Here is a 12,859-nt window from a genome sequence, read left to right as displayed (position 1 = left end):
ATAAATTTATCCTGGGCCGAACATCGAGCCTATATTTACTCTATTATGCAGGCTCGTTTTTATAAGCCGTTTACGTTTAACAGCAAATAATCGTTTAGATGCCGCGCCATGATATGGCCCATAAATCTTGCAACAGCATGGCGTTCAGCTTGTGTTATGATGGTGCGGGACACGCGCAGGTCAGTACCGCCTTCATTTTGCGCGGGCCACTGAAGGTGGCAGCACGGAAACAGCTGGTGTGTCTCGTAGTGTCGACCTCGAATCACACGCGGCACGCCATCTCTCGAGCTTTTCCGGAACATCCGTTTCCTCCGTGGTTCCTGCCCAATTCGATAGGTGGCCAAACCTCGTGTTGGCGGGAACTTCTCCGGAAAACTTCGGGAACGTTCGGTGGCACGTGTGCCAATAAAAATCATTGGACGATCGTTTCCACCGATAAGTGACCAGATAAAAGAGTCGAGAATAGCATCGATTCAATTTGCATAATGGACGCGGCAGCGACGAAATCACGATTACAGGGAAAAATGGTTAACGTAATACGATCGTTCTCGATAACCGGTTCCTTTTTGGATCGCATCGGAAATCGAACAGATGCCTGGACCGAGTATATATACACACACACACACACACGCGCTATCGGATCTTTTTTTCAAGCAATTATCTCGGATAGTTGTCACTTAATCCGATATCGATGCCTCAATATTCATGTATGCAAATAACCATCCGCAACCGAGGATTTCTACGGGCAACGATATTCGTTATTTACATCGAATATCGGACAAATTGTGCATACGTTTAGTACGAGATGCTAATTAAAGTTATACTCGCCGAACGATCCGAACGAGAAGAATTCACAATGTATGGAGTTTCACAAATATCGATTTCGAAATCCACTTTTCAGTTTCAAACTTTCTTGTCTCTTTCCCTATTATCTTCACCGTGTATCGTTTCCGACTTTACAAATATCACAATAATTTGCATTACGATTCTTTTTACTTTCACAAAAAAAAAAAAAAACGTTCAAACGTATTCGTGAAATTCCTCGCGCGATCAACGATAAATCAACGATCCCGCAGTACATATGCTATACCATCGGTACGTGGAACATCTTGACGCGAATAGAAAACTCGAAAAAGACGGGAAAAGCGTAAATCGTTCTTGCGTACACAATGTCGCCGTATAATATGCCATGAAACAACGGTCAGTCTTGCCGCCTTTTCCGATTCGATGTTCGGAAAGGAATATGGCAGGAGCATGGCGCTGCCTACCGATTACACGCACGCACACTTTTTTTCCCCACCGGTAACCGCTGTTTCCTTGATTATTAACATTTTCACTACCACGTTTTTCCACACTGTAATATACGACACACCGTTTTTCAACAACTCCCCGGTGTATCCTTGTTAGGAGAATGCTCGTACAGATAGGTTAACGTACACAGTCCGCGGGCGGTCCTGTCGCCTTTTCAACGCTCGTATTTGTCCGTCGAATGGCGCGTGGCGCTGCTTATCAATCAACTCGGTTAACCCACTGTTGTTTGTTTGCACGTTTCGTTACGTCGTTCCACCGCAATACCAATCAGGGCCACCACCATTGGCGAAGCAAAATCGTTCTACCGGTATACATTTGGGTGGTCTACACCTTTGGCGAAGGCAGCGAGGTGTTAAAGTATATTATTAAAGAACGGTTTCGGAATAGAGTGCGCGTGAAGGCACGCAACCGTTTCGCGTCAAGGAGCTTCTAACCTTTCTTACGCGCTGCACAAAATGTCGGGCATTGATTGAATAACGATTAGACGATCGGTCGCGCGTTGAATAACTTGTCCAGGCAATTCGAATTAAATCACACACTAGCCAATTTTTTGATCGTATCTCAACGCGCAAGGTGACGTTTTCTAATTTGTTCCCTATTAAATTGCCGCGATATTTCCTCTCTCGCGTTTTTCTGGTTATTTATCATTATTATTATTTTTTTTTAAAGTTGGAGAAAAAAATTGAGATTTTTTTTTTCCCGAACGAGGAAACAAATCAACTTTGAAAATCAACGTTTAAACGCACGGACACGCATGATTGAGAGTATTGGTAAGCTTAATCCGGAATAAATGCTATAGGCGATTCAGCGAGAAGCACGATCAGTCGACTATAAAATGAGATGATAAATGATAGGCCAAGGTAGAGTATCCGAGTCAAGTTCGACAGGTAGTAATACGCCTCATGGATGCAGTAACTCACAGGCGTCGGAGCAGGAGGAAATTGTGACGTGACGACAAAAAAGAAGCGAACGTAGAAAGAAAGAAAGAAAGAAAGGAAGAAAAACGGCAGAGATCGCACGAGAAGCGGGGGGGAAAAAAGAAGAAAAGAGGGATCGACGACGACGACGACCAATTAGCCCATATAACCGTTTTTACACGCACAACGATGAACATAAGAGTAGTGAAACGAGATTTAATCGTGGCATAAGCCGAGATGCCAGTTCGTGTCCGTTTTCTCACGCATCACGAACTTCCACCAAAACTGCACAATGAGAGAAGTCGACACACCGCTTACGGAAGAACGCGATAAACTTGTGGAATAATCTTAATTAGTGGTTTAAAACACGTTAGGCCATCCCTCGTGCAAAACACGCCAATCGCCCCGCTACTGAATTAATTTACTTCTCATTTATTCGTTGTTGTTCCTGTTACATCGTTGTATAGTACCATTATATGGTATGCGACGTTTATCGTGCTCGTCGTACAGCCATAAATGACGCGCAGAGAAGGAACGATTTACTACTCTACCTACCACAGAGTTATTTGTACTTTGTTAAGGAAAAAAAGAAAAAAAAACGAGCAGCGGGACGCTTTGTCAGACACCTTCCGATTCCTCATTTTTTTCCACACAATAAAAAAGAGCATCGAGATTCGTTACGAGTCGGCGAATCGTCGTGTTATCTCGCGGTAAGAATCATCGAGAAACGGCTATAATTTCCCGCACGAGTTCCCCGTTTAACTTCCAACTCTCGTGTGATACGTGTGCTGCACACACAACCTCTATCGAAAACGCACGTAGCTTGGTTAGCTCGGCTCAAAGAAAGAAAATAAAAAAAGAAATCAAATTTTAATCGGAAAACTGCTTATCGTTGATTTTTTCCACGAGCAGGAAATCGCAACAAGAAGTACAACAACCGGTTTGTCGGTTGCAACGAGAGGTTAGGTTATACGCTTGTCCAGGCATGCGCGAGAGCGCCACGCAGCAGTTTCGCGCAATCGGTGCTGCGCATAGTCCCGATCGCAGGCCAGATAAAACGTGACACTGGTGTATATACCTCTTACATCGCGTCGTTCCTTTGAACGCGAGACCACGAAGCGTGGATTCTGTTGCTGAACGTTTCGCGCGTCGCTTCTAGATTCGCATCATCGTGCAAACCAGCGCACCCGGTTTTATCGCGCGTTCAACATCGAAAAATCGCAATCCGACAATCCGCTTATCGACCACCGTCTCGTTCAACCATGCTCTCTCTCGCCATGCTTATTGAAAAATGTACTTTGCAATGTAACCGGATGATCGAATCGTATAATTCGCATTGCATGAATATTCCAAGAGAAAATTGAATCGATGATAAAGATTGATCGATAGATTAAGAATTACTTTTGCATTACGATTGTAGAAAATTTTTTCATCATAAAAATTAGCATCCCTTCGTCTCGCGAATTTAAGAATAATAATAAGATTAAATGCAATAATCGAGGAAATTCGTCGTGAACGAGCGAATCGAAAGCGAAGAAGAAATGGAGATTATTTTTTTAATGTTTCCACGAGCGGTATCGAGATTTGCATCTCGACTGCGTGCCGCTTCTTATCCTCGTAACCATCGCCGAGAATTCTCGCGGCTTACGAGGGGGAATTTCTCTAATTTCCAAGAGGATTTCTACACACCGGTGGGAACAGGACACGACCGTTGAAAGTGGACGAGAAAAAGAATGCGCGTAAAAAATAGAGGAATGGAGATGGGGAGGGGGGGGAGGGGTAGACGAAGACGCATGACTTATACGCCTATTTCAGTTAATAATCCCGTTACGCCCGGTTCAGCAGGCCTTGCCTCACGGCCCTATAATGGACGTGGCAGGAAACCGAACCTGGGACTAAAGCCTCGCGTCGAGGGCGTAAAAGGGGAGAGGACTGAAAGGCCGGCTCGTCATCCGTCAACTGTCAGACGTCTGACCAATCCCGCACAACACGACCAAGAATCGAGCAACCACCCACGGGTCCCGCAGGGCAAATTGCGTCTAGCCTCCCACCCACCCTACGCTTTTACCCTCCTTCTCCTCCACCGGATTGGCCTGGCTGCTGCTATTTCTCATAGAGAAGGTTTGCAATTACAGACGAATTTTTAATCGAGATTAAAAGCCCCTTGTCGAGCGGGCTTTCGAGCGGGCTGGCTGCGTTAACACAATGGAATTGGAAATTAATAATCGCTCGCTGGGAGCCGATCTTTTAACACTAAATATCGCAATTTTCTTATATACTTTATAATATACTCGAGAAGGAGCCGGGGTGGGGGAAAATAAGAGATACCTTGCACAATGATGGAAGCGAGTCGAGTGGTGGGGGTAACCGTAACGTTTGATGGCCGAGCGACCAATTAACTTCGAGCGAGTTATTGCCTGGCATATTTCTATACCGATATAAAGGATATAGAGGATATTCTTACAACGCAACCGTTTTCTTCTTCAAATTTTTTGAATAATCCTTCGAAGTATTTACGACTAATAGTTCGATGTATGGAGAAATAGTATCTCGAAATGAAGTTCCAAGTTTGATTTCTCTATTCTTATCGATCGTTTCGTATTTATAATTCCAGAAATCGCCATAGTCCGGACAAATACCCGTATTATATATAGCGTTAAAACGGGTGGATCGGAATCAACGAGAGAGAGAGAAAAAAGAAAAAATAAAAGGGCCACTGTCAAATTGAAGCAATTTAAAACATCGGGCAGATTTACGACCCCGGTCACAATAACGCTGGTAGAATACGAGTTCAAAGCGATATCAAAAAATGAGGGTCAAGAAAGACGAAAGCCACGGTGGTTCCAAGCGTCGTGCAACAACTGCGCTGGCTCGATGCCTGACGTATAGAAATGGTGTTTCACTTTGGCACGACGGTAACGCGTATTGTCTGATATATCGGCACCGCGTGAAGAAACTGTCGCCCGTGTATTTTAACTAGGAAAAATCTTTGCCCACCGAGCATTCCAACTGGGCTCCTCCCTTTGCAGGGCCGGTTGCCTCCGTCTCGAAATTCTCGCGATCTATTTCGAGATAAGTATTCCGGACGTTCGGCGAGGCTCAAAAGTGGCGGGGCCCCCTCAGTCGGAACGTCTTTCGATGCAATTCCTTTTACTCTGTCTCGGTAGGGCCTCGCCCCCAGAACAAATTGTAACCAATGTTTTTCGCCTTGCTTTCTGTAGCAAATCTTCTACGTTTAAATATTTTTTCCTCGCCGAACAATTTTAAAAAAATAAAATCTAATAACGATATAAAAGAAATTTATTGAATAAATCACGATTCCGGTCTTCTCTCTTATTTCACTTAATAATTAATTTTCAATAATCAGTTTCGCATGCGTATTAAAAAAAAAAATAATTCGAAACGTTACACAAAGATAGATATATCCGTCTCGGTAAAAATACCTTTTACATCGTTAGTCACGTTGTTGGCGATCGAAGCACACAGGTCGATCTTGATCGCGCGGTTCGAAGGATCCGTTTTCGCTTCTATCCATCAGGGGACACACACCACCGATTGAAACGTCAACATTGACTCGCGCCAATGACACGCGAGCGAATCGAGATAAGAAAAGGGATAAACGTAAACACGAACGCTGGACTCGAGGATTCGAGGCATAGAGAACGAGTCGATCGCGCGGTTGAGGTAACGGATCGAGACGCGCAGAAACACTGGCAGGATTATGAAGTGCGATGTTGATACGATGGAAGGCAGCGGCGGTGGCGAAGGAGGAAGGAGCGCGAGGGAAACACACACAGACGCACCCACACCGGCCGCCGGATACAACACACACACACATACGCGCGGCCGACGGCACACCTATGCCTCCCAAGGAACGCGCCCACTTATTTTTTGAGAGAATCTCGGGGAACAAAAACGCAGCAGAGTCGATTATGCGAAATTATACTGGTACCCCTATGTGTCACACGAATTCGAGAAAAATCCATGTACATGGTCAAGGAGAGAACGTGCGGAATTTCTGCAATTATTACAAATTAATATCTATTTTTCGGAAGCGAGCAATAATACGCTCGTTAATAATATATCTTAAAGAAGCAGAGTGACATTTTATTTTTCAGATGGAATGAATGCAATCGTCGAGGTGCAATCACGTGTGACCAATGACCTTCGAAATCGAATAAGGTTAGAAATGAAAGAACATTTCATAATACATAAAACTATAGGAACAATGTACATAATATTACAAATTCTGCCTCTTCTTGGATAAAAATTTGGATAAAAATAATTATAAAAGTAGCATTGAAGTCTAATTAATAACAAACAGTGATTTGACCACTTTTAATCTCTCATCTTTTCACATCATAATCATGACTTATAATCTTTGATTTAGATAAAGGCAGAAGAATATACCATTATAAACAACTTATAGAACATTTCGATATATCTTCTTATTCGTGTTTCGGAAGATTTCATACCGATCCGGTAAAATTAAAATCGGAACTCGATTTCGATTACAGATCTTGAGAATCCCCTATCATTTCGAAAAGGAGTAGTTTTCTAGAGAAATCTTTCTCTTTTGGTGGTTATTATCGTTGTTTCGATTTCGCGTATATCCGTAGTATAATTACGAACGGAGAAAGCTTTTAGGAACGAGAGCGACGCTACGCGGCGGTCGTGTTAGTTAAAAGGAGTACCGACTAATATACCGCGGACGCGAATGCTGCTATAATGTATTGCCCCAGGAACGAGCGTGTTACAATGGTAACACGTTCCGACGCGGCGCGTGATATACTACGCGATGACGTGGAGAGCTGGTTGGACGCGTCGATTCTTACGCGAGATAACACATTCAAATTTTCCGCGCGACATTTCTTTCGCGATTGGCCGCCCGGCGGACCAATCGTGGACGTCCATCGCGAAAATATATTCCGTAGCGATGCAAGTATAAATAATATTATCGTACTTACGTAGATGTCTTTTTATAACGGTTAAAAAGTTTTTAAAGTAATTTAATGATAGTAGAAATAGCGATATTATAATTTCTTCTAATTATTCGTATGACGTTCATGCGATTATATATCTGAAATGAGTACATCGTATTAAGTATACCGAGTATATCAAGTTTGTATTATCATTTTTTTAAACATTTCTACGATTATTTTAAATTAAAAGTAAAAGGCTGATTTATATAATTTGCAAGAGCCATTTACGATACGAGTATTTAATTATACCGATATCGGACGGTCTATTATTAACATTTTTTTTCACGTTTCTTCCATATTCCAATTTTCGAATAGGCTAAATTTATTGGAATAAAGTTTAAAGAAATTCGTACAGAATTGTTTCAAACATTTTAAAATTGAGATAATTTATCCGAATATATTATTATTAATATATATAATTCCCTTTCGAAAAATAATCGATTTTTTTTAGATATAATTACAAACAGAATAAGAATTAATTTTTTTCCAAATCAATATCAATTCCGATCACGAGATAAAATACGAAAACTTTGAAACTGAAAATTGAAAGATGAGAAATTAGCCAATTTTTATTCTCACGATTTTAATCAAAAGGGGTGGTTTTATTGATTGAAAATCGGAAAATAAATATATATATATACTTAAATATACTCGAATCGCATTAATCACGAATTCGAAGATAATAGGTTGTTTCGAAGCAATTACAGATATCTCAATTTCAGTTTTGCGAGAAAACTACATCCTTTGATATGTAAATGAAGCACGGCTGTGTCATTATTGAGACAGGTAATCGATCACGGCGGGTATTGGATGGGATAATCAATCGTAATCGCGTACGCAACGCTCGCCTATATTATCAACGGTCGATTTCTTCTTCTTGTGCACAAAAGGCAACGAGAGGAACGGTGAGAAATCAAAATCCCCCCGGCCGCGATCAGCCGCGTTACATCGACATCGACGGAGGCCAAAGTAATGTCTCGGAACGCGAGCATAATATATCGCCGCGGAAATTGCAGTGTGTTGGTTACAATGTTGCACTCTCACACCCCACGCCATCCGGGGTCACGTGTAACAAACGGCGCGATGCTGTTGAACTAGAAACCTAATCGCCTTGCCTCGTGCTGCTTTCGCGAGAAACAGAATATTTCATATTTTTTTTTCTCGAAACGAAACCAAGATTAAATTTCAACGATTTTTCAACGATATTCTCCTAATTTTTCGTAATTTTTCGTAATTTATCGTATAAAAATTAAACTAGCGCGTTTCAAATTGAGATATTTGGATCCTAGATAGATTCTTTTAATATTTTCGATAAAAAATATAATTCTAAATTTCAAGTCAGTGAGTTAAAGATTACAATATAAAAAAATGCGATTGTTTGTTGGTATAATAAATGTATGAAATAAATGCGTACGTACTATTAAGTTAGGTTAGGTTTTGATCCACAGAAGAGATTATATCCTTATTCTTATGTATATGCGTTAAATATTGGAACGTATCTCCAACGACTCTCAATCGACTGTGGGCGCGAATTCAAAGAACTTTGCCGCGGTTTCATGGTAACCGCGGATCACGATACGGAAATATTTAGCGTTTCGCCAGCGTTCGAGGCTTCGACGTTCCACGTGAACGCAAAGGCAATCGATGTTTATGGATTTCCATCCACACGTGTGCAGCCAACCCGGTGTGTCCCTCCCCCTTACATGAAATCGTGTAGTTGGTAGCGGCAATTACGAATTGCGTGATTTGTGGCCGTAACTCGCCGCGACGGCGGCGTCGTGACGCTCCCAAGTTGCCTGCAGGTGGCCCGGCACCAACTTGCCTTTCCCTTTCCTAGCCAACTTCGTCCGAGCCGTTGCTTTTTGAATGACAGAATATTAAGTTTTTCCATGGAAATTATTCTGTCACGTGTGTGTGTCAATACCGCGAATTCATCAAATCTTGGCACGAAAGCTCGCAGCTCGATCCATTATACACAATTCTTCAAAATGATTTCAATTCGGTACGGTTGATTAGATGTGTATATATATATATGGTATTGTTCAACGACTCGCGTAGTACCTCTCGCGTGAGCTGCGCAAGACGGATGCGCGTTTCATTTCCTTCGTATCTCGATACGTACACACGATCCGCGTCAAACGTCTTGAAATTTTTACGATTGTTCGTCTGCCGGAGATATACGATCGAGAAACACATGAGATAGAGGTTTAAAGTATTTACAACAGGTAGCGTGACAGTTGAACACGTAAACAGGGGAACGCACGTAATGTTCCGTGAATCTTTGTTGGTCGAACGTTTCCACGATCGATCAAATGGAAACGATTCTTTTTCCCAATCTAATTCAAAGACCCATTTACGAGATTAGATACAAAATAAAATTCAAAGCTACAGATATCGATAGTAATTTTATTTTTATCCCTGAAACTTTATTTTAAGAAATTTTCCATGTTATAAAATTCTAACCTAACTTTTCCTAACCTAAATTCTAATATCAATCATTCGATTTTTATTTTTAATAAATAGAAGCAAGCAAAGGCAAGAAAAGAAACTGAGAGTCAAATATTCGAAAAATATTATCTTTGACCAGATATGGAAGGAACGAAAAACTCGATATACCTAAATATCGTAATTCAGAAGAGCTAGAAGACTAATAAAGCGAGAAATATTTCTCCCGTATCCTATACTGCGGCGCTTTCTAGGCATCGATACGCCGCCAGAATGAATTTTGGAAGTAATCCAAGAAATAGGAAGCGAGGAGTTTCTTCCACCTGTCGGTGAAAACACCTAGGATACCGCAACGGCAACGGCGCAACACCGCCCGCTGCTAATATGGGGGCTAACACTCCCATATACACACAAACCCATATTCGTACACACACACGTAGAAAGAAGAGACACGTATGGTGAATTTAGAAAGTCACGAGCAGAGAGGCTCTCTCGTGAGCAGCATCGTTTCAATTTATTCGCCGCCATCGCCGAACTCGCTCTCCCGCTAATTGAAAAGCGGACAAATTAACACGGTGAATGGATCGTCGCAATTTATAATGTCGCGATTGCCGGCTACGCCGACGAACGAGAACGCGATACCGGAGGTCGAATGCGATGCCGCAGGTTATCGCGAACATCGACGAAAAGTGGCCGATAAATAGTGGACGAACGTGGAGTTGCTTTTTTTTTTCCTTCGTGGTTTTTTTATCACCTCAATGATTTTCAAGAAATTTTCGATATTCAAAAAATGAGAAACTTTTATCTTAAAGGGGACAATAAAGAAAATTCAATTTTAAAATGGCTAGATTTTTTTTGAAGCTAATCTAAATCTTGTTCTTATTTCTAATAAATCCCTTTCGAAGAAGAACGTTCGCTCATATTCCAAGTTTACGAAACGGGCTTCGCGTGATCCATTATTTTCCGTCCACCTACGGGAATCCTCCAAATCTTACGTTCTTACGTTCCAACAATTCTTTCCGCGAGAAAAAGCGAGAGAAAGAAGAAAAAGAAAGAAAGAAAGAAAGAAAGAAAAAGAGGAACAATCACACCAGACCGCCATGCTCACCCCCCCCCCTTCCCCCGCCCGAGGTAGAAGTTTCGTGTCCCGCCGCCACGCAGAAGCAACACGAACCGGGGATAGAACAATGGAAACGGTGAAACAGAAGGACGGATTCGTGGTTCGAAGAAACGGGGTGCTTTGTACGCTCTGCCCGTTAATGCGAGCCTGTGTAACAAATACACAGGCGATGATTATCGAACCTCGATTTGAAGGGGAGACAATAATTATAATGATTATATTGAAGTTGGAAGGTAGGCGGCCGCCAGCAAATAAATTACGGGTCTGCCTCGCTGCGTGCGCTCCGCATAGCGGCATAGGCGCGTTCGATAGATCCGTATCTGACCAGTTCTGTTTCTCGATAGAGAGCGCCACCGCAGCTGCTGGCTTCCGCAATTTTTTATCGGAATTAATACAACCGCGGTAATCGCCCGTATCGTTGACACGCGTGCTATCCTCCTTCCCTGCATATATATAAATATAAAATATATTTGCACGCCCGTAATTACAGTATTTGTTCGTTACACGCTCGAGGTGTTTTCTCGCAAACGTGTGTTAAGAAAATCATCCTCTATCGCTTCGCCTGCGAAGCAAATAGGGAATATAAACGCTACAATTCTTCGTTATTTTTATTGACAAAGATAGAGTGGTAAGATTAGAAATTCGTATTCGCTCGCTCGATCTCAAAGTGATTTTTTTTTTTTTTTTTTTTTTTAATACTTTCGGTACACGCTACAAGATAGATTCGAAGAATTTTAATTTCGATTCCTCCGTTATAATATTCAAACTCGTATCGTTCCCGATTTAACAATATCTGATTTATAATCCGACGCCCAGTTCCTTTTTATGGTACTTTTTTTTTTCCAGGAGGGAAATCGTGTATAAGATCTTTATCGACGGGGGAATAAAAATTAGAGGGAATACACGATCTAAATGGTCGCGAACTACGATATTTTCAGACGACTCGCTGCTCTCTAAGGCTGCGCCCTCCGCACGCAACGTGAATATTCAATTTCTCCGCAGAGCCGTGCACACGCGGCCACTCGGTCGACCTTTCATCCTCTATCGAACAAGATTCTCTATCCAGTATACCGATACGTTCCAGTTTATACACATGACGCATACAACAGAGATTCTAGCGAGTTGTTAAGGACAATTATAACCTATAACCAACCTCGTATTAAAATATATCTTTACAAAACTAAAGTTACAATAAAGTTACAATATGTACAATATACTTTCTACGTTTAAAATGTGCTTTTAAAAAGGAATGATTTTCTAAAAAATCGAACAAGATTCTAGCGAGCTGTTAAGGACAATTATAACCTATAACCAACCTATTAAAATATATCTTTACAAAACTGAAGTTACAATATATACAATATACTTTCCATGTCTAAAATGTGCTTTTAAAAAGGAATGATTTTCCAAAAAATCGAACAAGATTCTCTATCCATATACCGATACGTTCCAGTTTATACACATGACGCATACAACAGAGATTCTAGCGAGCTGTTAAGGACAATTATAACCTATAACCAACCTCGTATTAAAATATATCTTTGCAAAACTAAAGTTACAATAAAGTTACAATATATACAATATATTTTCTATGTCTAAAATGTGCTTTTAAAAAGGAATGATTTTCCAAAAATTATTTCTCATTTCAATTGCATATAGTTAAAGAATTAAAACATAATCGAAATGGAAAGCAAAGCCTATCTTCAAGCGGAACCGGAGATTGGTCGCGTGGCCGAAAAGCGGGATTTTTAAACGTTCGGTTAAAGACAAACGGCCAGCATCCGGGTGATCCCGTTCGTCGACCAGTTCGAGCATTCCTACCCGCATTCCAGCATCGATTACTCTGCTGAACACGCCGATTGCCGGCCGATACAGCCTCTCGAGATCGCTTCTATCTACTCTACTCTACACGCATCCCCTGGAATATGCCTAACCTGCCGCCAATGTATCTTCCCTGTGGATATTGTGTAGGCTCCGCCAGGACATCTAATTATACGATTGTCCTTTGCTCGAAGAGCTTCGAGATATCACCGCGAACAGTTTAGTCTCGCGTCGGACCGGGCGACTATCTTTCCTCCTCCTCC

General features: G+C 41.6%; 1 protein-coding gene across 6 annotated transcripts in view; it reads right to left on the bottom strand.

The window, feature by feature from the left end:
- The window catches only part of Antp (homeotic protein antennapedia), a 155,653-nt gene that overhangs the window by 78,301 nt on the left and 64,493 nt on the right, over positions 1-12,859 (bottom strand). Inside the window, exon 1 of one of the 6 annotated variants that reach the window (XM_016916901.2) lies at positions 5,672-5,931. The exons of the other annotated variants lie outside the window; for them this stretch is intronic. The gene's annotated coding sequence lies outside the window, so the exon portion shown is untranslated. Of the gene's footprint in view, positions 1-5,671; positions 5,932-12,859 lie in introns of those variants that run through there. 6 annotated transcript variants of the gene reach the window in all.

Source organism: Apis mellifera, linkage group LG16, assembly GCF_003254395.2.
Source record: "Apis mellifera strain DH4 linkage group LG16, Amel_HAv3.1, whole genome shotgun sequence".
Classification (NCBI taxonomy): domain Eukaryota; kingdom Metazoa; phylum Arthropoda; class Insecta; order Hymenoptera; family Apidae; genus Apis; species Apis mellifera.
The sequence above is the reverse complement of the archived record's forward strand: the minus strand, read 5'-3'. Positions and strand labels throughout refer to the sequence as shown.